Consider the following 27,901-nt stretch of genomic DNA (forward strand, 5'->3'; position numbering starts at 1 on the left):
AGATAGACAACAATCTGTACGCAGAGAATAATTCAAGATAAATAAAACTTTCTCTCAGCAGAAATACTTTAAATTAAAAATATAAAATTTAAATCTGCAAATATCCCAATATTATGCATTTGCGTTTTCAAGATTAGATGTGGTTTGAATTCTACTTGTTTACTGCTTTGGAAATTCTTTTCTCATCATTAAAAGGAATGTTTTAGTCAATTGCCAGAATACTAGATCTAAGAACCTCTATTCCCTGACATACCACAGATTCCTTGGTAAAGTAAACACTCCTAGTTCTCTGAGGAATCTCAAACATCACTAGGGGCGGATTCACAGCCCAATTCCCAAGCAGTGCAAACAGACTCACCACTTTACAAGAGCACATTTCATAAACATCTTCCTACCTTTTTATCATCTGCTTTAAGGTTCTTTTCCCTGCTGCATGTAAAGCTTCATTGATGTTTCAATCGCTCTCTAAAATGCTCTAGTTTGTAGTGTGTGGGACACTGACTGGAACTAAAGACTGTGCTGTGAAGCAGAAAGCTTTTTTCTGGCACGTGCCAGATCCCAAGAGACGACCCTTGTGGCATTTCATTCTTCTTCACATACAAAGGCCTGCTCCTGACCCTAAACGATCCCATTTTATGAATTATTTTGTGTGAAAATATTGCAGCCTTTTAAAAATAATTAGCACTTCAGGTATCACATTAATATTTTGAAAGAAATATTTAATTCTAGAACATGGTTGAGTAACATGAAAAGGTTTGGCGAAAGACACACTCATTTTCAAAATTCTGTTCAGTCTTTGTAAGGCATAAAATCCTAAAGCCAGAGTTTCTGGAATTCTGAGACGATGTAATTTCTCTTAGATTGGTGAATCTAATTTATATTATTTAATCTCACCAGAAACAATTTTTAATAGCATAACTGTCTTTCTCATGTTGTAAAAAGATTAAATAAGGTACATGTACAGCAAAAAAGACTGAAATTCATAAAAACAACATAATTCTTCAAGACATCCTTAGATAAAAACATACTCTCCCGTTTCATTAAGAAAATATTCACAAATCACAGTTTATTATATCAAATTCTTTAAGGTTTTGAAAGCATGCTTTATAAAGTAACAAAATACACCCCCCAGAGTGCCTTAGTGACCCACATTCATCCGCCCTATGACCTCTGCGTTTGTTTCAGCATCACGTCAGGCCTGCTGCATTCATCCCATGTCAAGCCAGTTTGATGCTGCTTCCTCCTAGCACCTGGTCACGAATTTGAATGCAAAGTGTCATACAGTCACCCTTCCCTACTTGCTCCACGGCTCGCAAGTTTTCCACAAAAGCTTTACTGATAAATGGTTTGGGTCCCATTGCTGCAATCTAAAAAGCAGTAAATTTAACCTGGTTTGTGGCAATGACCCTGTAATTCTGGTGGGTTTCACTTCTGCTCCAAGGGCACAATGAGCAATATATTTCAAATCTGTTCTCTATTGAAAACTAGTCTGATTTCATTACCACACTAAACAATAGAAGTGGGCACAAAGTCAGCATCAGACCCTTAATCCTTTCAGCATGGAGTTCCTTACTTTGTTATAAATTTATTTGTGTTGAGGAGCCCAGATGAAGACCAAGGCTTATAGTATAGGGGACCATCAAGGTTGTAAATCAAAGAGAAGAGGCAGCAATTAGGTACTACCAAGCTCAGGTTTTAAAAGAGTATTATATAAATAATAAATGCATCAAAAAGTTTCAATGTATGTTTAAAACTAAATTATTTTAAAAGTTCTTCACTAACAATTCCCATTCCGGCAATGCCTCAATTTTAAAATACTCATCCTTGTTTCTAAATCCCTCCATGGCCTCACCCGCTCCCTATTTCTGTAATCTCCTCTTGCCTTACAACCCTACGAGATATATGCACTCCTTCAATTCTGGCCTCTTGAGCATCTCCGATTTTAATCACTCCACCATTGGCAGCTGTGACTTCAGCTGTCAAGGCCCTAAAGCTCTGGAATTCCCTCCCAAAACCTCTCTGCCCTCTTTCCTCCATTAAAACACTCCTTAAAACCTACATCTTTGACTAAGCTTCTGGTCATCTGCCCTAATGTCTCTTTATGTGGCTTGGTGTCAAATTTTGTTTGATAACACTCCTCTGAAGTGCCTTGGGGCATTTTACTACACTAAAGGTGCTATATTAATACAAGTTGTTGTTGTTATTGATACTCAGTGCTCTGGACCACCAATGGGCTAAAATCGCCCTGCACAGTAGTTTACTGGATGTGTTTGCATGAATTTCCTTTGTCCAATATTTTATCGAAGGCATAGAAGCAATTTATTTTCTATGTTACTATCACAAAGCGCAAATTCCACCCTGAATAATGATCATTTGGATGAAGTACTAAAAGGATGTCGGTGCCTTTAGAACTGCAGTGCAATACGAGAGAGGGGTCAGGTATGATGAGTAGGAAAATATAAAGAATTTGATTATAATACATTCTCTCAATCACTAACTTTCTAAAAATCTTTTTCCTTCACCCTCCACCTTCTTGCACTATTTTGCACTTTTTCTTTGTAACCAGCAGCCTCCCATTTCCAGTTTCTCCCAGGCTCACTTTCATTTGTTTTCAAAAGGGCTAGGTTCTGATTTTGGTAAAGACCTGTCCCATCTGTTTCAGCAAAATGGAGCTCATGCTGATTCATTCATCTGCTGACATCCAGTGAAACAACTTTTACAGCATTAGCTGCAGCCTTCATCAGGAATCTTTATAACAATCACATAGTTGGAAGCACCTGCCATATGTTCCTTCAGAAATATTACTCCACCAGGGAATCTGATATATTTTCTAGGACATTGGACCAGATAGAGATTATAAATAGGGTTAAGCTTGTGCTCTTTAGGTCAATTTATTACAAAAAGTAATGATTAAATTACAATTACACATTTTGCCCTGACAGAACATGCTCAGTCTAGTCAAATGAACAGTACACCCAGAACACAAATACAGTTTCCAGAATTACAGAACAATACCTCTGACCCGGCATGGTTCATATCAAAGTAGATCAACAATTTTGATCTTTAACTTATAACTTTCCCTCCTTGATATCATGAGCAACAATAGCACTTTTATTGAAACCTGTAGCCGAATGGCTAGGTGGTCATAAGAGCTGCAGGATTCAATACCACAGTTTCATGCAACCAATTAACCAAATGGTAAATTTCCAACAAGACACGTCAAACAAGGAGATGGAAAGCATAGGCTGGGTGCTTCCTTAAAAAAAAAGGTGAGCAAGTGGGGAAATATAAAGTATCCCAACTTAATCTTGCACACTTCTTAATGCCCAGTTACAAAATGGTATTGGCAGAGGACATGCAGCAGGGGACTTAACTTACCTGCCATTTTGGAAGGAAAATGCTGCTGACAACAAAAGGAAAATGAAGTATTGTAGGTGAAGTGCAAGTCACAGTTTTAACCCCTATGCTGTCAAGATGCTAAGCTTTGCCATACTGTTGTGTGAATGCATCAATTGTTGTCAAGGATGTTCTGCACAATGGGAGAAAAAAAACAGGGAGTCATCCCAAGACCGTATCAGAGATCAGGCCAAAGATGCACTAGTGAAAAAGTTACTGGCTCATTCGTTCAGCAACAAGTGTGGAGAATATTCAACCCCTCACAAAAATTATAGTAAATAATCATGATAAACTGCTGGTTGAGAAATATTTCCCTCACAGTCTCTTCAAATCAGAGAAGTAAACTAATGAAACTTAAAATGACTGATGTTTAAATTAATGTCTTAACAATGCAGTATGCAGGGATACAGGAATGCATTTTCTCTTTACCTCCTTTTCTTTCAGTTAACCTTCTGGAAATGCATTCATTTTTATGCGACAAGTCGAAAAATACCACTGGTGTATCCACAGTCAGGAAGTCTTCTCAGTGGCAGAAGTTATGGCTCCTGGATAAAAGAAAACCAGACATTCATGAGAGAAGTGAAAGGAATTCATGTTTCTTCAACCCAGCCAGCTAAGCTCTCACATTCACTGCAGCAGAAAATTCAAATTTGTACTAATCCTCCAGTTGTTTCCTATGAAAATACATTGTGGAAACATATTCATTTTGATATTAGATAGCAGCTAAAGCTCTGTCTTTCTGGGGAATTGCTTTCGAAGGAGGATCTGCCAGAAACACTTAAGTCTGAGAGTCTTTTTTTTATTCATTCATGGGATGTGGGCATCGGTGGCTAGGCTACCATTTATTGCCCATCCTTAATTGCCCTTGAGAAGGTGGTGGTGAGCTGCCTTCTTGAACCACTGCAGTCCATGTGAGATAGGTACACCCACAGTACTGTTAGGAAGGGAATTCCAGGATTTTGACCCAGCAACAGTGAAGTAACTGTGATATAGTTCCAAGTCAGGATGGTGTGTGACTTGGAGGGGAACTTGCAGGTGGTGGTGTTCCCATGTATTTGCTGCCCTTGTCCTTCTAGTTGGTAGAGGTCGCGTGTTCGGAAGGTGCTGTCTAAGGAGCCTTGGTGCATTGCTGTAGTGCATCTTGTAGATGGTACACACAGCTGCCACTGTGCATCGGTGGTGGAGGGAATGAATGTTTGTGGATGGGGTGCCAGTCAAGCGGGCTGCTTTGTCCTGGATGGTGTCGAGCTTCTTGAGTGTTATTGGAGCTGCACCCATCCAGGCAAGTGGAGAGTATTCCATCACACTCCTGACTTGTGCCTTGTAGATGGTGGGCAGGCTTTGGGGAGTCAGGAGGTGAGTTACTCGCCACAGGATTCCTAGCCTCTGACCTGCTCTTGTAGCCAAGGTATTTGTATGGCTACTCCAGTTCAGTTTCTGGTCAATGGTAGCCCCTGCGATGTTGATAGAGGGGGATTCAGCGATGGTAATGCCATTGAATGTGAAGGGGAGATGGTTAGATTCTCCCTTGTTGGAGATGGCCCTTGCCTAACATTTGTGTGGTGCGAATGTTACTTGCCACTTATCAGCCCAAGCCTGGATATTGTGCAAGTCTTGCTGCATTTCTACACGGACTGCTTCACTGTCTGAGGAGTTGCAAATGGTGCTGAGCATTGTGCAATCATCAGCGAACATGCCCACTTCTGACCTTCTGACTGAAGGTCATTGATGAAGCAGCTGAAGATGGTTGGGTCCAGGACACAACCCTGAGGAGATCCTGCAGTGATGTCCTGGAGCACAGATGATGGACCTCCAACAACCACAACCATCTTCCTTTGCACTAGGTATGACTCCAACCAGCGCAGAGTTTTCCCCCTGATTCCCATTGACTTCAGTTTTGCTCAGGCACCTTGATGCCATACTCGGTCAAATGCTGCCTTGATATCAAGGCATCACCTCTTGAGTTCAGCTCTTTTGTCCATGTTTGAACCAAAGCTATAATGAGGTCAGGAGCTGAGTGGCCCTGGCAGAACCTAAACTGAGCATCACTGAGCAGGTTATTGCTAAGCAAGTGCCGCTTGATGGCACTGTTGATGACACCTTCCATCACTTTACTAATGATTGAGAGTAGGTTGATGGTGTGGTAGTTGGCCGGGTTGGACTTGTCCTGCTTTTTGTGTACAGGACATACCCGGTCAATTTTCCACATTGCAGGGTAGATGCCAGTGTTGTAGCTGTACTGGAACAGCTTGGCTAGGGGTGCGGCAAGTTCTGGAGCACAGGTCTTCGGTACTATTGCCGGAATATTGTCAGGGCCCACAGCCTTTGCAGTATTCAGTGCCTTCAGTCATTTCTTGATATCATGCGGAATGAATCGAATTGGCTGAAGTCTGGCATCTCTGATGCTGGGGACTTCAGGATGAGGCCGAGATGGATCATCAACTCGGCACTACTGGCTGAAGATTGTTGCAAATGCTTCAGCCTTATCTTTTGTACTGATGTGCTGGGCGGCCCCATCATTGAGGATGGGGATATTTGTGGAGCCACCTCCTCCAGTTATTTGTTTAATTGTCCACCACCATTCACGGCTGGATGTGGCAGGACTGCAGAGCATAGATCTGATTCGTTGGTTATGGGATCGCTTAACTCTGTCTATCGCATGCTGCTTACGCAGTTTGGCTGTGTTGTAGCTTCACCAGGTTGACACCTCATTTTGAGGTATGCCTGGTGCTGTTCCTGGCATGCCCTCCTGCACTCTTCATTGAACAAGTGTTGGTCTCCTGGCTTGATGGTAATGGTAGAGTGGGGGATATGCCGGGCCATGAGGTTACAGATTGTGGCTGAGTACAATTCTGCTGCTGCTGATGGCCCACAACGCCTCATGGATGTCCAGTTTTGCATTGCTAGATCTGTTCAAAATCTATCCCTTTTAGCACGGTGGTAGTGCCACACAACACGATGGAGGAGATCCTCAATGTGAAGGTGGGACTTCGTCTCCACAGGACTGTGCTGTCGTCACTCCTACCAATACTGTCATGGACAGCTGCATCATTGCAGCCTTGGTCCAAACATGGAAAAGAAGCCAAATTCCTGAGGTAAGGTGGAAGTGACTGCCTTTGTCATCAAGGCAGCATTTGACTGAGTGTGGCATCATTGACCTTTCATCAATCTGTTCCACAGATGCTTTCAGACCTGCTGAGTATTTCCAGCACTTTCTGTTTTTACTTCTGATTTCCAGCATCCACAGTATTTTGCTTTTAATTTATCTCAGTTATCTGAGTTTAGTTTATCATACACAAATCAAGGAGTATAAATTCAGGGTTAATACAGGAAACATAAAGGGAGAGGTTAGAATAAAATTTTTAATACAAAAGGTTATGATATGGAATGCATTACCAGAAGTAGCTGTTGTAGGCAAGTCAATCATAATATTTAAGAGGGAATCAGATAAATATAACATTTGGGCAAAGAGCAGAGAAATGGGATTACAGCAGATAGCTCCAATGTGGCACTAGTACAAGAGACCAAAAGGTGCTGAAATTTCTATGATTCTATGAATAGGCTCTGAAGAGTGAAACTACTCGTCATAATTCAAATTTCATAGTGTAACATTTTTAATTTGTTCTTGACCCACTGCCACTCCACAAACCCACTGAGCAACTATTTTTTAAATCATGACCCCACACCTCCCACACATCAATTCCACCATTGAAAAAATTATTTCTATTTGAGCCACCGAACAAGTTTTCTCTGCGTAGTTATCCCTCACAGCAATTTTTACACCAATTACTCCCCCTTCCACACCCCTCAGGATGAGTAACAGCATACAATGTGTCCCAGCTGAACAACATTAGCAACATTTGAACTCCCACCAACATCTCCCCAATCCGCCCTGCAGAAGTGAAATGAGTTTCCCGCAAATTGGACCTCACCTACTCCTCTGATCTAATTATCCACTTCTCTTTCCTCCACGTCCTATCCCCTCCCTCATTTTTCTGCCCCTCCTCTTCCATTTCTTTGCCTACCAAACTCCCCCTCTTCCTCATCCTTCCCCTCTTCTCCACCCAAGGCTCTCCTCCTCACCTCCTTCGCACCTCTACTTACCCTCACTCAACCTAGGACATTTGGTATCCACACCCCAGGCTGAATTTTTCTAGCTCGTCACCCCCTTCTGGATCTGCCTGAGCGAGATGTGTGTGGTGGCTATTTAACATGGAGGGGGCAGAACGACTGCCCCCAATGACGTCGAGGGGGCAGGCGCTCCTTCCCCAGCAATGGTGTCTGCTGCCACCGCACATGCGCCGGCGCCATTTTTAAAGGGCTTCAAGCCCTTACAAGACTTTTCTATTTTTTAAGAGAACTGCAAGCGTGATTTAAATATATACATTGAATAAAAGAATGAAGCCCCTCTTCCATCCCCCCAATGACCTAATATGTTATTTATTTCCCCCTCCGTGGGACACCACCCCCCACCCCCAACCAGTGAGAAAGTTTTTTTTGCCAGTCCCGAACTTTCATCCCCAAACGTAGATATCTTTGCCCTTCATGCCTTCCCACCATTCCCTCAGCCAATAGTAACAGTTTTCCCCGCTCCCCCCGCCACACCCTGAAAACTTCACTCCTGACCCCTCCCCATCAGTGTTCCCCTCAGATCTCCGAATGAAGATCCCAAGATGCGGGAATTCTGGCCACCTGCTGGAATATCGGCATGGGACGGCCATCACTACAAGATAAGTCATTATTCATTCATTAACTTTATTAACATATTTAATTTAATTTTTTTTTGCCGAGTGGTGTTGGGGGGCCGCCCTGAGACCTTGCAGTCACCGGTAAAATGGAACAGGGCCTTCCCAGCGTTGAGACCCATGGCGGGCCTCTCACGGAGATATTTTCCACCCCCCATGTGTAAAGACATAGGAAATCAACTATTATTGAGGCTCCTAAACCTTTTTTGGCTGAGCCCACCCTCAGAGACTCATGTCCTATCCTTTCTAAAAAGACGGTATTTTTGCTTACTCAGTTTTGATATAGCTGGAACCCAGAATATTTTAGCGGGTTTGTCCCTTTTGATGTTTTAATTCTTCTCCCTTACACTTCAGTCATAGAGTCAATTATGGCACAGAAGGCAGCTATTCGGCCCATCGAATCCATGCTGGCTCTCCACAAAGCTATCTAGTCAGTCCCACTCCCCAACTCAATCCCCGTAGCCCTGCAAGTCTATTTCTCTCAAGTGGCCATCCAACTTCCTCTTTAAGTCACTGATTGTCTGAGCCTCCACCACCCTTGTGGGCAGTGAGTTCCAGGTCATTTCTACCCGCTGCATTAAAAAAGTACTTCCTCATATTCCCCTGCATCTTTTGCCCAAACCTTTCAATCTGTGTCCCCTAGTCCTTGTACCATTATTTAATGGGAACAGTTTTTCCTTATCTAACTTAACTAAGCCTGTCATAATCTTGTACACTTCTATTAAATCTCCCCTCAATCTCCTTTGTTCTGAGAACAAACCCAGCTTTTCCAACCTAACCTTGTAGCCCTGCAACCATTCTGGTAAATCTCCTCCGCACACTCTCAAGAACCCTTATATCCTTCCTGAAGTGTAGTAACCAGAACTAGACACAATACTCCAGTTGGAGCCTAACCAGCGCTCGCTTTATAAAGGTTCAGCATAACCTCCCTTCTTTTGTACTTAATGCTTTTATTTATGAAGCCCAAGATCCCATATGCTTTAGTAACCACTCTCTCAATATGTCCTGCCACCTTCAAATATCGCTGCACATGCACCTCCAGGTTCCTCTGTTCCTGCGCACTCTTTAAAATTGTGCCATGTATATATTGCCTCTCCTTATTCCTTCTTCCAAATTGCATCACCTCAGACTTGTCAGTATTAAATTCCATCTGCTACCTCTCTGCCCATTCTGCTACCCCATCTATGTCCTGTTGCAAGCAGTTCATATCAAGATCACTGTTTGCCGCACCTCCAAGTTTGGTGTTGTCAGTAAATTTTGAGATTGTACTCTGTAGTCCAAGATCCAAGTCATTTATATATAGCAAAAAAAGCAGTGGTCCCAGCACTGACCCTTGGGGAACACCACTGTCTACCATCCTCCAGTCTGAAAAGCTACAACTCACTGTTTTTTTTTCCATAAGCCAATTATTTATCCAATTGGACATTGACCCTCCTACTCCATGAGCCTCAGTTTTGTTAACCAGCCTTTAATGTGGTACTTTATCAAGCACTTTCTCAAAATCCATATAAAGAATATCCACCGCATTCCCTTCATCAACCTTCTTTGTTACTTCATCAAAAAATTCAATTAGTCAAGCATGATCTGCCCTTTACAATCCGTGCTGGCTATCCTTAATTAACTCTAACCTCTCTAAGGGCTGGATTTTATGTCGGGTGGACAGGAGCTGGCCTTCGACGAAAAGGTCAGTGGTGAACCCGCTTCCGCCTCGCCCGGGGATCTGTCCCGCATTTTATGGGTCCCCAGGCTTTAACTGTTCCAAGGTGGGACTTCCACCCGCTTCAGGGAGGAAGTCCCGCCTCATTGAGCTGCCGGCCAATTATCGGGCAGCTCCACTGGGAGCAGTGGCCACCGCTGAGACTGCAGTTCAGCCAAGGACATGGCGTCTGGAATACAGGTAAGTTTGGGTTGCCTCGCCGGGGGTTGATCGGTCGGGCCCTGGAGAGGCAAGGGTGGTCATTTGGGGGAAAGTGGGGGGGGGTGGGTGTCTTGGGTCCTGGGGGTGGTTGGGGAAGCGGGTGCGTGGAAAGGCCGACGGCTCTCTCCGGGTGGCCTTTCCCGGCTCCAGGACGCCCGCTTGCCACGGGTAAAATCCCCATGCAGGTGGGCGAAGGCCCTTAAGTGGCCGTTAATTGGCCACTTAAGGGCCTTGATTGGTCTGGGGCGGGAGGCCCATTTTTCGCTGTCACCCCACCACCTTACCCCCCCACCCCTACCTGTATGTAAAGTGGGGAGGAGGCAGCAGCGAGTCGGGAAGGCCTCCCGGAGCCTCCGACTCCATTTTACACCACCCCCGCCACCGCCACCATCCAGGTCGCTGGGGTGGCGTAAAATTCCGGCCTAAGTGTCTTGATCTTTTCCCTGATTATTGTTTCTAGAATCTTACCCACCACTGATGTTAAAGTAACTGGCCTGTAGTTGCTAGAACTGTCCTTATACTCTTTTTTGAATAAGGGTGTCACATCTGTCACTCTCCAATCCTCTGGCACCTCCCCCATATCCAGGGAAGATTGGAAGATTTTGGAAGATTATGGTGTTGGTTCACCTCGACATTATAGGGCTTGCATTAATGATTTTCAAACTTTTAGATCCCTTTCGGTTTTACACTCCCCTTTAAAATTTACTAAGTGTGCCATGTTACATATTGGGTCCAGTGACTGCGACACTGACCACTCCCTTGTGTGCAGCAAGGTTAGACTCAAACCAAAGAAGCTACATCACTCCAAGCAGAAGGGCCGCCCACGCATCAACACTAGCAGAATTTCTTATCCACAGCTGTTACATAAGTTTCTAAGTTCACTTGAAAAAGCCCTTCAAAACACTCCGGCAGGGGATGCAGAGGCCAAGTGGGCCCACATCAGAGACGTCATCTATGACTCAGCAATGACCACCTATGGCAAACGTGAGAAGCGGAATGCAGACTGGTTTCAATCTCACTTTGAAGAGCTGGAACTTGTCATAGCCGCTAAGCGTACTGCACTGTTGAACTACCAAGAAAGCCCCTGGTGAGTTAACATCCGTAGCACTTAAAGTAGCCAGAAGCGCTGCACAAAGAACAGCCAGGGGCTGTGCAAATGACTACTGGCAACACCTATGCAGTCGTATTCAGCTGGCCTCCGACACCGGAAACATCAGAGGAATGTATGATGGCATTAAGAGAGCTTTTGGGCCAACCATCAGGAAGATCGCACCCCCCCCCCTTAAGTCTAAATCAAGGGACGCGATCACTGACCAACGCAAGCTAATGGACCGCTGGGTGGAGCACTACCTAGAACTGTACTCCTGGGAAAATGTTGTCACTGCCCTCAATGCAGCCCGGTCTCTGCCAGTCATGGATGAGCTGGACGAACAGCGAACAAAATCGGAACTCAGTGATGCCATTGATTCTCTAGCCAGTGGAAAAGCCCCTGGAAAGGACGGTATTACCCCTGAAATAATCAAGAGTGCCAAGCCTGCTATACTCTCAGCACTGCATGAACTGCTTTGCCTGTGCTGGGATGAGGGAGCAGTACCACAAGACATGCGCGATGCCAATATCATCACCCTCCATAAGAACAAGGGTGACCGCGGTGACTGCAACAACTACCGTGGAATCTCCCTGCTCAGCATAGTGGAACAAATCTTCGCTCAAGTCGTTTTAAACAGACTCCAGAAACTAGCTGAGCATGTCTACCCCGAGGGACAGTGTGACTTTCGAGCAGAGAGATTCACCATTGACACGCTGTTCTCCCTTCGCCAACTACAGCAGAAATGCCGCGAACAGCAGATGCCCCTCTACGTTGCTTTCATAGATCTCACCAAGGCCTTTGACCTCATCAGCAGATGTGGTCTCTTCAGACTACTAGCGAAGATCGGATGTCCACCAAAGCTACTAAGTATCATCATCTCATTCCATGATAATATGAAAGGCACAATTCAACATAGCGGTGCCTCATCAGACCCTTTCCTACCCTGAGTGGCGTGAAACAGGGCTGTGTTCTCGCACCTATACTGTTTGGGATCTTCAAATACCACTTTGTTTCGCTACCTCTCACCCTACATTTGTGAGATTCCTAAAAAAATACATCTCTTCAACTGAGCCTTCGATTTCCCCAACTCTCCAACATTCCTTCACTAGCTACTTGGTGTCTACCTCACCTCCTGGTAAAGTCCACTGAGATACCTAAATAAGCTGCTGTTGTTGCTGCTGCACATCTCCCTTCCCAAATTTATCTCTTGGCAGTGAGTTATCCATTTCATCTATCAAAAGTAAACTAATTTGTGTAAATTAAAAATGTTTCAGACACATGTATTTACACATCAGATATTAACTCCAATTACAATGAGAGTTATAAGGATCTACAGTGTATTTTTGTCTTAACCTTGTAAACCAAAAAGTCATTCCAAGATACTTTATGTACATTGACTCGTCAATACTGTGCTTTAATAGCCAACAGGGTCTGGCATTAATTCTTGTCCATACAAATGTTGAAAACTTTACGCATTCTGACTCATTTTAAATGGCAACTCCAAGACAGACCAGTAGCAGAAAAGGTGAGCACTCACCTTTTAAAGAGATGGTTTGTCATTTATAGTCCCAGGATTTGTTCCTCCCTGAAGGCATAAAGCCACAGCTGAGGTTAAATTTGGTTAGTTATTAACCAGACGACTGGATTTGTGAAGCATCCCAATATGGCATGTGGGGGTGGGGGGGTTGTTGGGGAGTTGATGTGAACAAGCAGGAACTGAAACAAAATACCACCTCCAGCTAAAACCAGTCAGTACTGAAGAGGAAGTAGAAGGAAAATGGATAGCGGGGTGGGGGTGGACGTGGAAATCACAGAGGAAGCTGCAGCCCAATCAGTGCTGTTAACGCTGCCTAAATGGGCAGCATGGTGGTCATCAGTAGTTAAAACACATTTTTTTCAAACCATAATGCTTTTTTGTGTCTAACATTTCATCTCATCCACATCCCTAAACCCGATATGTGGAACATTTTACTGGAAGATAATGACATTTTAGTATTTTTATCTAATTACACTGGAAGCCAAGACCGCTGACCCCTAACCACATCTTCTTAATACCTTGATCATTTGTTCTTGCTCCTTTTCAGTCATTATTTACGCCCACTGGGATACAGTGACCACTGTGTAAACTTTTAAGAGATTCTAATATTCTCAATTTCCCTGCCTTTTGGTGTTGTCCATACAAGGTTCTTTCAATATCCTGAAACAGCAAAATAAAGCCAATCCTGGCTAATACGTCAGAAGTTTGTCATTTACCCTTTTTCACAACAGATTGGCTGAAGCTCACTTTCTTTGTAGTGTTACTTGACGCTCACATCTGTTTCTAGCTAGACAGAGTTCAAATTCCCAAGGCACTTGTGGCTTGATGCCATTAAGGAATTAAATCTCATGACACAAACTGAGATGTAGAACGATTGGGCTATTCAAGAAAAAGGAATAATGAAGTATAAACCAATATGTGTGCTGCATTTTTGTTTCCAACAGCACACAGTACAGGTTTCCAAACCAACTCCTCTGGTGTGTTTAACAATTGTTACTGTTGCTATACTTCAAAACCTTCAATAGTGTATGTATAAGTATTGAGAGTTCAGAATCAGCAATGGTTAAAATCTATGTAGTTTGATGGATTTTCAAATTTTTCTGATTTAGTAGACCCTGAAGTAAAAACACTAATGGCCAATTTATATTTGTGAATTATATGTGAAGTTGTTTTATCTTTTCCCAAGAGGACTCCAGCAGATAGGCCATTCAAGGTGTAGTACAAATGGAACCAGCATGCACGGTCCATGCTCTGCTCATAAGTACATTGAAATTGCAAATAGGGTCCTACTTTCCTATTTAAATAGCTAGCCATTTGGAGTGCCAAGTCTCCATTTAAAAGCCTGCCTGAAATTTGAAGCAGGCAGAAAAATGGATGTCCAAGTTGTTCACTAGATTTTCTTCTGCTGGTTGTCCATTCTGTGTTAGAAATGGGTATCCAGTAGTTGAAAATCCTGCCTGCCCCCACCCAGTTTGTTTTGTTGAGGCTAGAGAGTGAAAAAATTAATTGTTGACCTTCAAAAGAAGGCAAGCAGCCAGAAAGTATGGCAGTCTCTGCTTCCAGTGGTAATGGTTATGTTACCGGAAGGAGTATCACACTTTGATGTTTCCAGAAGCTGTCGTGCCATCTCATTTCATTTGTCATCTTGCTGCTGAATGTTAGGGCTGTCACTGACAGCAGTGTGATCAAATAAATGGGCCAATTTAAACAAAAAACTCAGAAGCTATGAACTCGGTATTTCAGAAATATAATCATCTGAAATATACCTGTAGAGGAGTCAAAAACAGAACTATATTAATTGTGCAATGCCCCATTAATTAATTTAAATGCAGAATTAAAGTGTACGCTTGGGTCTACCAAGACCACATGTTTATGAATCCCTTAGATATTCATAGCTATAATTAGAAACACATGCTGTTGTTTACAGCATATTTTATTCAATGGGTCCAAATACAGTGTTAGTATGTTGAGGATGGAGGGGTCTACAGTAATTTATTATGTAATGTTAGTGCAATCTGACATTATGCTCGACACGATGCAGGATTGGGATTTAAATCTCACACAGAGCAATGCAAATGTCTTCAACAGGGTGAGCTAGAGGAGAGTAAAGTGGCCTTTCCCCATTCCTCACTGATGTTCTTTATGGCTTTGATTCCTTCAGAAATGCACAATTTATTTTGATAACTCCGGATCTTAAACATATTTCCTGTTTATGGGACATTAGAGTTTTAAACTAAAAGAATAAGGAACTCAATGAAAGGAGCAGCTACAAGACTGTTCTTGCGACCCTGACATAAACAGCTCCATCCAAACACTAATTTGGAAAGATAAGTTGTTTTGTATTTTTCCTCTTCCCCCTTGTGGTTTTTGTGTACCGTTCCCCATTTACCAGTTCTATACATAATTTGCATTAGCAACCAGCTCACGAGTCACTTTTTCCTTCTTTGCATAGAAACCTCAGGTACTACTCAGAATTAATTCAGGAACTGAGCATATGGAGAAATTGAAACGCTAAATAAATGCTGACCTTGCCAGAAATGCTCACATTTCATGAAGGAATAAAAAAAAATCCACATCTTAACATTGGCATGGAGTATTGGAGTATCAACATATTGTTTCACTTGTTAATATTTAATCTGGGTAAGCATCAATTGTTCCTTAACTTTGAATAATCCAATTAATGCAAACTGATTCTGTTAAAAAAGAACATTGAGCCATCTGTTGGGACAGAATCAAAAATGCCTAAACTTAGAGTCATAGAGTTATACAGCACAGAAACAGGCCCTTCGGCCCATTGTGTCTGTGCCAGTCATGAAGCACCTAACTATTCTAATCCCAGTTTCCAGCACTTGGCCCATAGCCTTGTATGCTATGACATTAAAACTTGCATTTAAAAATATCTTTTCCATCCTTAGGATCCCAAAGCCCTTCACAGTGAATAAATTACTTTTGAAGTTCTAGCTCAGTTCTTTTGTCGACAAACACAGCAATCAACTTGCCAACTGCCAGGTCTCACAAACAACAATGAGATAGATAAATAACCAGTTAATCAGCTTCTGCTGGTATTGGTTGAGGGAAGAATGTTGGTAAGAACACAGTGCAAACTCCCCTGCTCTTCTTTGAATAATGCCATGGGATCTTTTACATTCACCTGAACAGGCAGATTCCCTTAATTTAACAAAAGATCAAAGCAGTCACGCACAACAATACGGCACTCCCTCGGTACTCATTAAAGTGTTACCCTAGATTATATAATCAAATCCTAAGCAAAGAAAAATGATGGAGTTGCTTCTGAATCTCAGCCAAAACCACTATTTTTGGCTCAGCTCAGTTAGCTCAACTTGTGTACTGCCAGTACCTGCAGTCTGGCTTTGTTGCTAAGGTAATGAGGCATTCTTTGCAGATGCAACAGGATCACTCCCACCTTCTGTCACTAGGGTATAAAACGCCTGAATCAATTTGATTGAGGATGTGCTACTTTGGAATTGTATTCAAACTGGCTTCCAAAAATAAATAGTAAGAATAAAAGTAATTCACCTGAACAAAAGAAAAATCACAAAATTATCTTGCATATGGCTCCATAATCCCTGAACCAATAACATCAAAAACAAAAATTAACTTGTCATTCATTAGATTGTTATTTGAATGTTCTTGATATATGTAAAGGAGTTTCTTTTAACTTACCTTTCACTTCACTTTAGTTGGTTCAACAAAAGCCACCAAAAGAGAACCATGTGATTAAAATAATTAACTAGACAAATTGTTACAGTCAGGTGAGGAGTCATCAAAGGGCTTCCCTCTTTCTCCTCTCCTTGTTTGACCCCAACGGGTTTAATTCTTTCTTAAAGTGCATGCGCTGATTAATTCAATAGGTTATAGATTCCTTACTTGCTATGATCATAACAAGAACCAAACGGACAGGTTTTCTTGAGTTGACAAAGAGGTTAACTTTATTGTACCTAAACCGAACAAATAAAAATAATAAACAATGCGCCAACTTTCATTCACGGACAAAGAGGTTACAGAGTGGGGAAAGGTAGATTGGTTGAGTTAGAGTCCACAGAAAAAAGAGGTATACAGTCTGTGGGGTTCGGTGATTCAGCTGGCTTCTAGCTGAGTTCAGTGGTCTTCAGGCTTTTAGTTTGAGGTAGATGACTGGCTCGGTGAGTCTGTTGGAGACAGCGGTGCGGATGATTTCCTCCAACAGGGTTTCTGATTGTAGCCAGAGTATGCAAAGGTGGTCAGTCAACACGCAGTATTTGAAAGCTTTCAGGCTGGAATGGAGAGAGAGAGCGACGCCCACTAGGGTCTGCACGTGTCCAGTGCATTTCCGCTCTCTGCTGCAAAAAGACACAAGCTGAAAACCACAGATGGGGAGGGGCTTGTCACATGACAGTCACAGTCATTCAAACATAGATGTGAGCAGTATTTCTCCCTTGCTAAAAAGAACAGGTGGATCCTTTAAACTTCCTGGCCTTGGTTCTTGCTGGGGCATGAGCAGACATTTCGTCTCCCTCCTCACAAGCATTGTAGTGCAGGATACAGTGTTGCAAATTAGGTAGCCATCTTAAGCTCCCAGCAAAGTCATCCTTTTAGCTGGTCTTTTTAAAATGTCTCGGAAAAAAAAATATAAATTCACCTCTCCAGTCAGTGGATTAAAGAAAATTATCATTCAACAAAGCACATTGGCATAACACAAATACAAAAAGCTAGCCTTATTTAATGTTTTAGCAGACTAGGAATCTCTTTTTTTACCTTTACTATATTAGAGACTTGTATTTTTTTAAACTTACCTGCCACACTGGGAAGCACAAGGGAGGACCATTTAATTTGTCTTAAAAACAGCAAAGCAAAGTATACTACAACTCACTGTAAGCAATGTCAATGGAGATCAGCTACTGTATGATATATGACAATGGAGCTTATCTTCCTGTGATTAGAACTGAGGGAATGCTTATTGCCTGGTAGCTAAGCTCATGAAATCAAGCCAGAGACCAATCACACTGGATTTCCAGCCACCTAACACTTACTGCAACAGTTAAAAAGGAGGTAGGCAAGTTGCTTGCTGTGGCTAATAGCACTGTGTACAAAAGGCAGGCGGGTTGTTTGGTATGTACTGCACGGTCACTGTGATCTCCAGAACTAGTTTTGATCACCTTCAGGGCTTGCAGAGGAACCTCCCAGGTTTTGTTTCCCCTTAGTTAACCTAAGGTTTCTTTAACCTGCTGTTTTTGCCTCTCGCAGGGCATTGCATGACCACTGACGGGAGAAAACAGTGGGGGTTACAATGCTCAGTTGCAACATGACTTTTTGAAACCAGCTCTATGGAGCAGCCAGTTTTTTTCTATCTGTCTTTTTGCATTTATGTTTGTCCTGGGACTTCTGTGGCATCCCCAGAGCAGAAGGCTCTGTCAGCAGATGCAATGGGCACAGGATGGGGTAGTTATTCAAATAAGGCATCATGTTCCTGTTCTCTCCCAGCCAGGAACCCACTTGGGGGCACTGAGAAGCATGGACGAAAGTGTCACGCCAACATTTTTGAGACAGGCTCAGGCCTTCAAATAAAAACTTTCAATAAAAGCACAAAAGACAGTTTAATAGTTAAATGTAATCATGTTATTCTAAAATATGTAATTTTTTATTTTATTTAAAGCTTTAGTTTGAACAGCCATTTCAGTTACTGAGCAAAAATACATATTTTTTCACAATGCATTTTGAGTGATTTTGGGGGATAAGATAATATAGCACCATCTAGTGATATGACAAATAATTGCTACAAGTCAGTGTTGTCATTTACTATGTGAATTCCCAACAAAGCACCAGCTGGTGACATAGCAGGTAATTATTATATCTAGGGCGGCACAGTGGCGCAGTGGTTAGCACTGCAGCCTCATAGCTCCAGCGACCCGGGTTCAATTCTGGGTACTGCCTGTGTGGAGTTTGCAAGTTCTCCCTGTGTCTGCGTGGGTTTTCTCCGGGTGCTCCGGTTTCCTCCCACAAGCCAAAAGACTTGCAGGTTGGTAGGTAAATTGGCCATTATAAATTGCCACTAGTATAGGTAGGTGGTAGGGAAATGTAGGAACAGGTGGGGATGTGGTAGGAATATGGGATTAGTGTAGGATTAGTATAAATGGGTGGTTGATGGTCGGCACAGACTCGGTGGGCCGAAGGGCCTGTTTCAGTGCTGTATCTCTAAATTAAACTAAACTAAGTGTAACAGGTAAGTGTTGACATTTAACATTGGAAATCCCTTCGGAATTTTTTTTACATAGCAGGTTTCAAATGCAGCACGCAATGGACATAAGAATTATACTGTATTATAGATATATTAATCCATCTCCCATGCTTTTGCACATGTGGGGTTGGGAGGTGGTTTCATGGTTAAGTGTCATCTTAAGGTAAAGCACATTTTAAGGGTGGGGATAATGGAGCTACGTAGGCAGACATAATTCAGCTTGCTTATTAAAATAAGGACAGAATGTAGACTTTAATATGATATGACTGGCATCTTCCACTCTACATAAACTTCAGCTCATCCAAAACTATGGTGCCTGTATCCTTAGCTCGAACCACCCATCAGCCCTGTGCTTGGTGAGCTACATTGCCTCCCACTCCAGTAACAACTCAATTTTAACATTCTCATCCTTGTTTGCAAATCTCTCCATTGTCGCTTCTCCAAAATATTTAATTTGCACAATTACATTAATCAATGCACTTCTAGAATAAAGTAAACCCCACAAGAAAAAAGGGGAAGAGCCCCAAGATGCACATAGATCCTGAAATTTACTTTTTTAGTCACAACCAGGATGCTAAAGTGGAGAGGACAGGTGAAGCCCTCAAGTTACTGCCAACTATGGAAAACTCCAGCAGATGTTTTGGTATATCAAAATATGTTAAATGAGATAGTGGAGAAATCAACCCCAAGTTAGGTCTTGGTGTCCAAAACCAGGCACTATATACTCAAATTCTGAAACTTGTAGTGCAGTGGATGTTCTTTCTCTGTCCAGGCTTATGCGCACGTGGTTATAAATAGCTATAACTGACAGAACAATGTGCTAACCAGGGACCAGAGGAAAGAAAAACAATCTGCCTCCTTCTGACCCCAACTGACAAGTGTAAAGCAATTGAATGAATGTGATCATCAAGTGAAAGGTACCTTTGTTAAATTAAACCTGAGGAATGTCATCTTGTGAAGGAGTGATTGAGTCATCCAGGTAACCAGCGATCATTTATCAATTGGTACAGCCCACATTTCTCTCACTGACTAATCCCCAATGACGTTTGGAGCCTGTGGTTCCATGATTTCCTCCTGGGGTGTCATAATTGTGCAAAAGCTTTGTTAAAAACCCAACCTACCACAAAATCTTCCAATCATAAGCTCACACAGGAGATTGGGCAATACCCACGAGCTGGGTATCTCAGGAGTTTTAACAGGCTGGCTCTGACTACATTCTTTATTTTCCCAGGCAAGACTCCTTCAGGCAAAAAGCCAGCCTCAAGTCCATCAGTGACACACCCATTATTATGGGCCCAATTGTAATTGGCTTTAGGCCCTGAGGAAAAATGTTGCTAGAGGAAAAGCCAATGAGTTGGAGGCCTTCTATAACCACCTTTTCAGAATGCTGGTTGACATCATCCTCGACAAACATTTGAATGCCCAAGTTGGCCAGCATAATATCACCAGGGAGGCAAATGACTAGAATGCATGGGTTTCTTCAACAACAATGATAGATAATTCCAAATTTCTACAGCAATCACTGTCCTCGGAATACATACACATGTGCACGTTCATGTATACACATATACTCACGTGCGCTGCACAAGAACATATAGGCTTAAAAATTGGAGGGGGACAATTAGCAGGCACAGGGAGCGTGATGTGTGATTAGCCCTCACCCAATTGAAGTGATGCAGCCAGCATGCAAACTTCACGCTGCCTGCTCATCACGATTTTGGCATGCAACCCAGCGCTAAACGCGTTACTAAGTGGCTGCAAACTCAGCAAGGGGCCAAGGTTCGTGCAAGGCCAGCACCACTTAAAGCTTGTCTCCACTTCTTAAAGCCAGCTTTACCTCTTAAAGGGGAGGTGTATTCTGGATGCAGCAGGTGGTGGAAGTAGCTGGGAAAGACATTCTGAGCAGCAAGAAACCACAGAAATGGAGCAGCAGGCCAGAGAGAGGGCTCCCGGGTTCTCAGATGCAACATTAGAGGCATTATTGCAGGAAGTGGAAAGGAGGAGAGAGGTCATATTTTCGCAGGAGGCACTTCAGACATACACGATCAAGGCAGTGAGAGCAGATGGCCATTGGGTCAATGCTAGGACCTGGATACAGTCCCAAAAAATGTTCAATGACCTCACATGAGTGGTCAAAGACAGTGAATGCAACATAAAATGCCCCAAGCGCACCACCACCAACTTCACATATTGCTCAATGCACCATACCCCTACAACTCACCCATCAACGATCTCTAGCAAGCAGGACTCAGGCCTAACATTAATGTGCTCCACCTCACCCTCACACACTTAGCACTGCTACAAGCCTCGCACCCACATCTCGCAGCTTCGATATCCTGCCAGCTATTCAGCTATGACAGGCACATCACCCAAAAATCTTGCAATACACTCACTGACAGTCTTCCTCTCTCTTGCAGGACAAGGTGACACATTAAAGGAGGGAGCAGCAAAGAACCGGTGGGGGACAAGCACACCTCCATGCCTTCATTGCCCTTGAGGAGACAGTGCTCGGCATTATTGGCCCAGCTGTAACAGAGGCTATGGCAACCAGCAATGCTGAAGCCATCTAAGACGCCAGTATGTTCCTGCCTTATGCACGTTCTCAAATATTACTTCACCCTCATCCTGCAATCTGGTTTGAAGTACAAGCTGTAGGTGGTGTAACGTTGCACTTCTTGTTTTCCACCTGCGTCCTCCTACCCCCACAACCACCTTCCCTCACCCTATCCCTCCCAATGCACATGGTAGTGTCCTAGGCCCAACCATCTTCAGCTGCTTCATCAATAACCTTCCCTCCATTCGAAGGTCAGAAGTGGGGATGTTTGCTATTGATTGCACAGCGCTTAGTACCTTTTTTTTATTCTTTCATGGGATGCGGGCATAGCTGGCAAGGCCAGCGGTTGTTGCCCACCCTTATTTTCCCTTGAACTGAGTGGTTTGCTAGGCCATTTCAGAGAGCAGTTAAGAGTCGACCACATTGCTGTGGGTCTAGAGTCACATGTAGGCCAGACCGGGTAAGGACAGCAATTCCCTTCCCTAAAGGACACTGGTGAACCAGATGGGTTTTTACAACAATCAACAATGGCTTTATGGTCACGATTAGACCAGTTTCTTTCTTTTTAAATTCCAGATTTATTAACTGAATTCAAATTTCAACATCTGCTGTTTGAACCCATGTCCCCAGATCATTAGCCAAGGCCTCTGGGTTAATAGTTCAGTAACATTACCACTACTCCACTTTATCCCCCAACTCCTCAGATACTGAAGCAGTGAGTTCCTGCATGTAGAAAGACCTGGACAACATCCAGGCTTGGGCTGACAAGTGGCAAGTAACATTCACGCCACACAAGTGCCAGGCAAAGACCATCGCCAGCAACAGAGAATTAAACCATCTCCCCTTGACATTCAGCACATTACCGTCATTGAATCCACCACTATCTACATCCTGGGGGCTACCATTGACCAGAAACTGAACTGGACCAGCCATATAAATACCATGGCTACAAGAGCAGGTCAGAGGCTGGGAATTCTGCAGTGAGTAACTCACCTCCTGACTCCCCAAAGCCTGTCCACCATCTACAAGGTACAAGTCAGAAATGTGATGCAATGCTCTCCCACTTGCCTGGATGGGTGCAGCTCCAACAACACTCAAGCAACTAGACACCATTCAGGACAAAGCAGCCCGCTTGATCAGCACCCCATCCACAACCTTAAACATTCACTCCCTCCACCACCGACACACAGTGGCAGCAGTGTGTACCATCTACAAGATGCACTGCAGCAACTCACCGAACCTCCTTCGACAGCATCTTCCAAACCTGCGACCTCTACCACCTAGAAGGACAAGGGCAGCAGGCATATGGGAACACCACCACCTGCAAGATCCCCTCGAAGCCACACACCATCCTGACTTGGAAATATATCACCATTCGTTCACTGTTGCTGGGTCAAATCCTGGAACTCCCTTCCTAACAGCACTGTGGGTGTACCTGCAACACATGAACTGCAGCACACCCAGAAAAAGGCACACCTCTGAGAAAGAAGCGTTGTCATTTGCATGGATGCTCACAGCCACCAGCTCAGATACCGGCACTGTGCGTACCTTAGATGGTAGCACGAAGGCAGGTCTGCACATGGTGAGCTGAATTACAAACATCCATACTAACATATGAATTAGGAGCAGGAGTAGGCCACTTAACCCTTGGAGCCTGCTCCACCATTCAGTAAGTTCATGGCTAAACTGATTACTGCACATTTCCACCGACCCTCGATAACCTTCCATCCCCTTGCTTATCAAGAATCCAGGCCTCAGGCACCCAGAGGACGGCCGCCAAAGTCATCACAAGCCAAGGAGCAGCCTGATCAGCAGCCTGCCTCCAGCCCAGCTGCTGTCACAGGGATCACACCGTGTAGGAGCACCCGCAAACATATTAAGACGAGCATTTAGCCACACTTGGGGATTGCCGGGTGTCCGAAATATGTAATATATTGATTAATTAAAAGTTCTTTTGTGTAAATCATTAATAATCATTGGCTGAAAGCCATTTTCGATTATGCCTTAATTGTGAGCTTCTGACTTCCCCCTTCCCCCCTTAGTGGAATGCCAATGTGACCACAAACCTCAATAACATATGTTCTCCCATGGGCACGCACACAGATTGCAACTGGTCATGTCAGGGAACACAAATGGAAAGGAGGCGGCAGACTACATGCATTAAGTTGAGTCTTTATTGGGTTCTCTGAGTGGACATCAGGGTGGCTGGAAGCGGGTGATTATGAGACTGTCTCTTGCCTCCTTGGCATGTCGCTCAATCTTCCTGGCCTCAGGCACGACGTCTTCACCATCCAGTGCTGCTTGCTCCTCTCCCTCCTCCGTGTCCTCCTCATTGGTGGAGGAATGTCGCTCAGACATCTCATTGTCATGCAAGGCCTCCCCCCTCTGCAGTGTTAGATTGTGCAGAACACAACAGATCACTACGATACATGAGACCCCAGCTGGGGCATACTGCAGGGATCCACCAGATCGATCGAGGCAGAGGAGTCTGACCTTCAGCAGCCCAATGGCCTGCTCAATGGTCGCTCGAGTGGAGCCGTGGCAATTGTTGTACTTCTCTTGTGCTGCAGTGCAAGGGTTCCTCACAGGTGTCAGCAGCCATGTCTTCAATGGGTAGCCCTTGTTCCCGAGAATCCAGCCCTGAAGGCAAGCGGGGGCTTGTAAATCTTTGAACCCAGGACTGTCGAACTATGTAGGCGTTGACGCTGCTTCCCAGGAAGCGGGCACAAACCTGCAGGAAATGCTTTCAGTGGTCACAGACCAGTTGAATGTTGATTGAATGGAAGTCCTTTCTGTTGATGAAGGCAGCTGGCTGGTCCATGAGAGCCTTGACTGCCACATGCATGCAACCTACCACCTGGGGTAATCCAGCAATGGCCCTGAACCCGATGACCCTCACAGCCTGACTGTCAGGGTCGGTCCAGTGGCGCACATAGTTGCCGGCCATCTTGGACAGTTGACCTCCTTGATACAGCAGTGGGCTGCTACCTGAGAGACCCCACATATGTGGGTGGATCCCTAGAAAGATCCAGATGCTTAGATATTTAGTGCTACGGTGATTTTCAGGGCCACTGGCATAGGGTGACATGCAAATCCCATAGATCATAACTCATCCCGCAGCAGGGCACATAGGTTGCTGATGACCTCCCTGGAGAGCCATAGTCCTCGCTGACAGTGGTGCTCAGACATTTGGAGGTTGCTGATCCAAGTCCGGTACACTCTCTGGCACAGGTGAACCCTTCTTGGCATGGCCGGCTGCTGTTGCTCTCGTCGTGGAGCTTCACGGTCAAGCGCAGTTAGCCTAACCTCTGTCATTGGGAAAATGCTAGAATTTATTATTAAGGAAGTAGTAGCAGGTCATTTAGAAAATCATCATGCAATCAGGCAGTGTCAACCCAGTTTTTATGAAAGGGAAAAGATATTTGACAAATTTATTTAAAGTTCTTTGAGGATATAACAAGCAGAGTAGATAAAGGGGAACCAGTAGATGTAGTGTATTTCCAAAAGGCATTCAAAAAGGTGCCACATAAAAGGTTACTACACAAGAACTTATGATGTTGTGGGGTAATATATTAGCATGGATTGGCTCACAAACAGGAAAGAGTGTGTCAGGATAAATGGAGCATTTTCAAGTTGGAAAACCGTAACTAGTGGAGTGCCACAGGGATCAGTGCTGGGTCTCAACTATTTACAATCTATATTAATGAATTGGATGAAGAGACTGAGTGTACCGCAGCCAAATTTGCTGACGATACAAAGATAGGTCGGAAAGCAAGTTGTGAGGTGGACACAAAGTGTTGGCAAAGTAGATTAAGTGAGTGGGCAAAAATTTGGCAGATGGAGTATAATGCGGGAAAATGTGAGGTTGGGAAGAATAGTAAAACAGAATATTACTTAAATAGAAAGAGACTGCAGAATGCTGCAGTACAAAGGGATCTGGGTGTCCTCGTACAAGAATCAGAAAACTTGGCATGCAGGTCCAGCAATTAATTAGAAAGGTAAATGGAATGTTGCCTTTATTGCAAGGGAAATGGAGAAGTCTTGCTACAAGGGTACAGGGCATTGGTGAGACCACACCTCGAGTACTGTGTACAGTCTTGGTCTCCTTATTCAGTTCAGGGAAGGTTCACTAGGCTGATTACTGGGACTAAGGGATTGTCTTATGACGAAAGGTTAAGCTGGTTGGACCTATACTCATTGGAGTTTAGAAGAATGAGAGGTGATCTTATGGAAACATGTAAGATTCTGAGGGGCCTTGACAGGGTGGATGCTGAGAGGATGTTTCCCCTCATGGAGGAATCTATAAATAGGGGGCAGAGTTTCAAATTAAGGGGTCTTCCATTTAAGATGGAGATGAGGAGGAATTTCTTCTCTCAGAGGGTCGTTAATCTTTGGAATTCTTTCCCCCAGAGAGCAGTGGACGTTGGGGAATTGAATATATTCAAAGCTGAGTGAGAGAGATTTTGATCTATAAGGGAGTCAAGGGTTATGGGGGGCAGGCAGGAAAGTGGAGTTGAGGCTACAATCAGATCAGCCATGATCTCACTGAATGGCGGAGCAGGCTCGAGGGGCCAAATGGCCTACTCCTGCTCCTATTTCTTATGTTCTTATGATACTGACACTGCGCATATATTAGAAGGTAGCTTAGAGGCAAGACCTGCATGTGGTGAGACATTGGGCGCAAGTGACCTGCAACCAGAATAGGGGGTTAAGGTAGCACAGCGATCAGCTTGCCGCAGGGCCAGGTCACACTCGAGTACTGCTGCGGAGGATTCAGTTAAGGACTTCAATGGGGACGCCTACAGAAAAAAGACTGATGGGTATGCACAATGAAATGCTTGGTGCATTGGCAGTCCTGCCAAAAAACCTGCAGTCAATGTCAAGGAGCATGGAGGAGTCTGGCAGCAACTTGCACAGGGCTTTGCACAGAGCTTGGAGCCCATCCTTTCCAGCAAGGAGGTGGTAGCCAACTCCATGAGAACACTTGGAGACCCAGCCATGATGCAGTGTCTGATAGCTGATGTTTCAGATTCCACTGCAGCACAAGCAGAAGCCACCCAATGTCTGGGTGCTGCAGTGGAAGTTCTGTGTGAAGTCCTGCAAGGTCAGCTTGCTGCCACCAAGCTCAGACTACTGATGTCATTGCTGCGGATACCAGTCTGCAAAGGGGCTTGCAGGGTTTCACAGCAGTCCAGCGTCCTGTCCTGCAACGTAATGCTAGGATTCCTGAGGCACTGCCCCTGGGAGAGGCAATGGCCCTAATGAACACGAGCTTGCTGTCCTCCCTCAGAAGGACAGCATTTATCCTCCTATTGCTTGTGTTGTCTGGCAACCAGCCAGCCCAGACTGCTATCACCATTGTTGAGGTGGTGCAGTACGAAGCCAGGCATTCTAAGCTCATTGCTGCTTGATGTCATCCTCCAAGGCCATCTGCAATTTCGTCCACTGAAAATCAGCAGCCTTCCAGCAGCCATGCAAGACATGCACCAAGAGAATGCACAAGGGTCACAGGTTGACTTTGATATGTAATATTGGATGTTTTTTTTAATTTATTTATTTATTTAGAGATACAGCACTGAAACAGGCCCTTCGGCCCACCGAGTCTGTGCCGACCATCAACCACCCACAATCCTACACTAATTCCATATTCCTACCACATCCCCACCTGTCCCTATATTTCTCTACCACCTACCTATACTAGGGGCAATTTATAATGGCCAATTTACCTATCAACGTGCAAGTCTTTGGCATGTGGGAGGAAACCGGAGCACCCGGAGGAAACCCACGCAGACACAGGGAGAACTTGCAAACTCCACACAGGCAGTACCCAGAATTGAACCCGGGTCGATGGAGCTGTGAGGCTGCGGTGCTAACCACTGCGCCACTTAAAGTTTGGTTTGGAATGCTTGTTTGGTGGTGGTTTTTATTTCAGTATTGTGGCCAAAAGGACGCTGTGATTGCCAGTAACAGAAGGAAGGGAAGGTGCGCAACTTGTCGAATGGGGAACTGGGGTTACCTTCACTTGTACCACAGATGAGTCATTCATGGACAGCCCAACGAGAAAAGTGATGTGTTGCTTGCCTGCTCGCTGTATAGCTGGTTGGAAGGGCTGTCCCTCATGATGCCGAGGATGGGCACCATGCGGCAGTCCATAACAAATCTTCACACCTGCTCTGCCAAGTACTGCAGGGCTCCTCCACAGCCATCAGGCAGCGGAATCGTTGATTCAGCACCCCAATGGCCTGCTCCATCACATTTTGTATGACAGCATGGTTGTTGTTATGTGCATGCTACCCACATATGCATAGGCTGCGAACCACGGTCATGAGCCAGTTGGTCAGCAGATAGACCTAGCCCAGTAGACACCCTTAGGTTTGCCATGGTGGCTCAAATGCAGATGGTGGACTGCCGTAAAGCGAAGGCATA

General features: G+C 44.3%; 1 protein-coding gene across 4 annotated transcripts in view; it reads right to left on the reverse strand.

Annotated features, from left to right (window-relative positions):
• Positions 1 to 27,901, reverse strand: part of greb1l (GREB1 like retinoic acid receptor coactivator) — a 405,959-nt gene that overhangs the window by 228,898 nt on the left and 149,160 nt on the right. For 3 of the 4 annotated variants that reach the window (XM_068031724.1, XM_068031723.1, XM_068031721.1), the window contains exon 2: positions 3,826 to 3,941. The exons of the other annotated variant lie outside the window; for it this stretch is intronic. The gene's annotated coding sequence lies outside the window, so the exon portion shown is untranslated. The remainder of the gene's footprint in view (positions 1 to 3,825; positions 3,942 to 27,901) is intronic. 4 annotated transcript variants of the gene reach the window in all.

The sequence above is a fragment of the Heterodontus francisci genome, chromosome 5, assembly GCF_036365525.1.
Source record: "Heterodontus francisci isolate sHetFra1 chromosome 5, sHetFra1.hap1, whole genome shotgun sequence".
In the NCBI taxonomy this organism is placed as follows: domain Eukaryota; kingdom Metazoa; phylum Chordata; class Chondrichthyes; order Heterodontiformes; family Heterodontidae; genus Heterodontus; species Heterodontus francisci.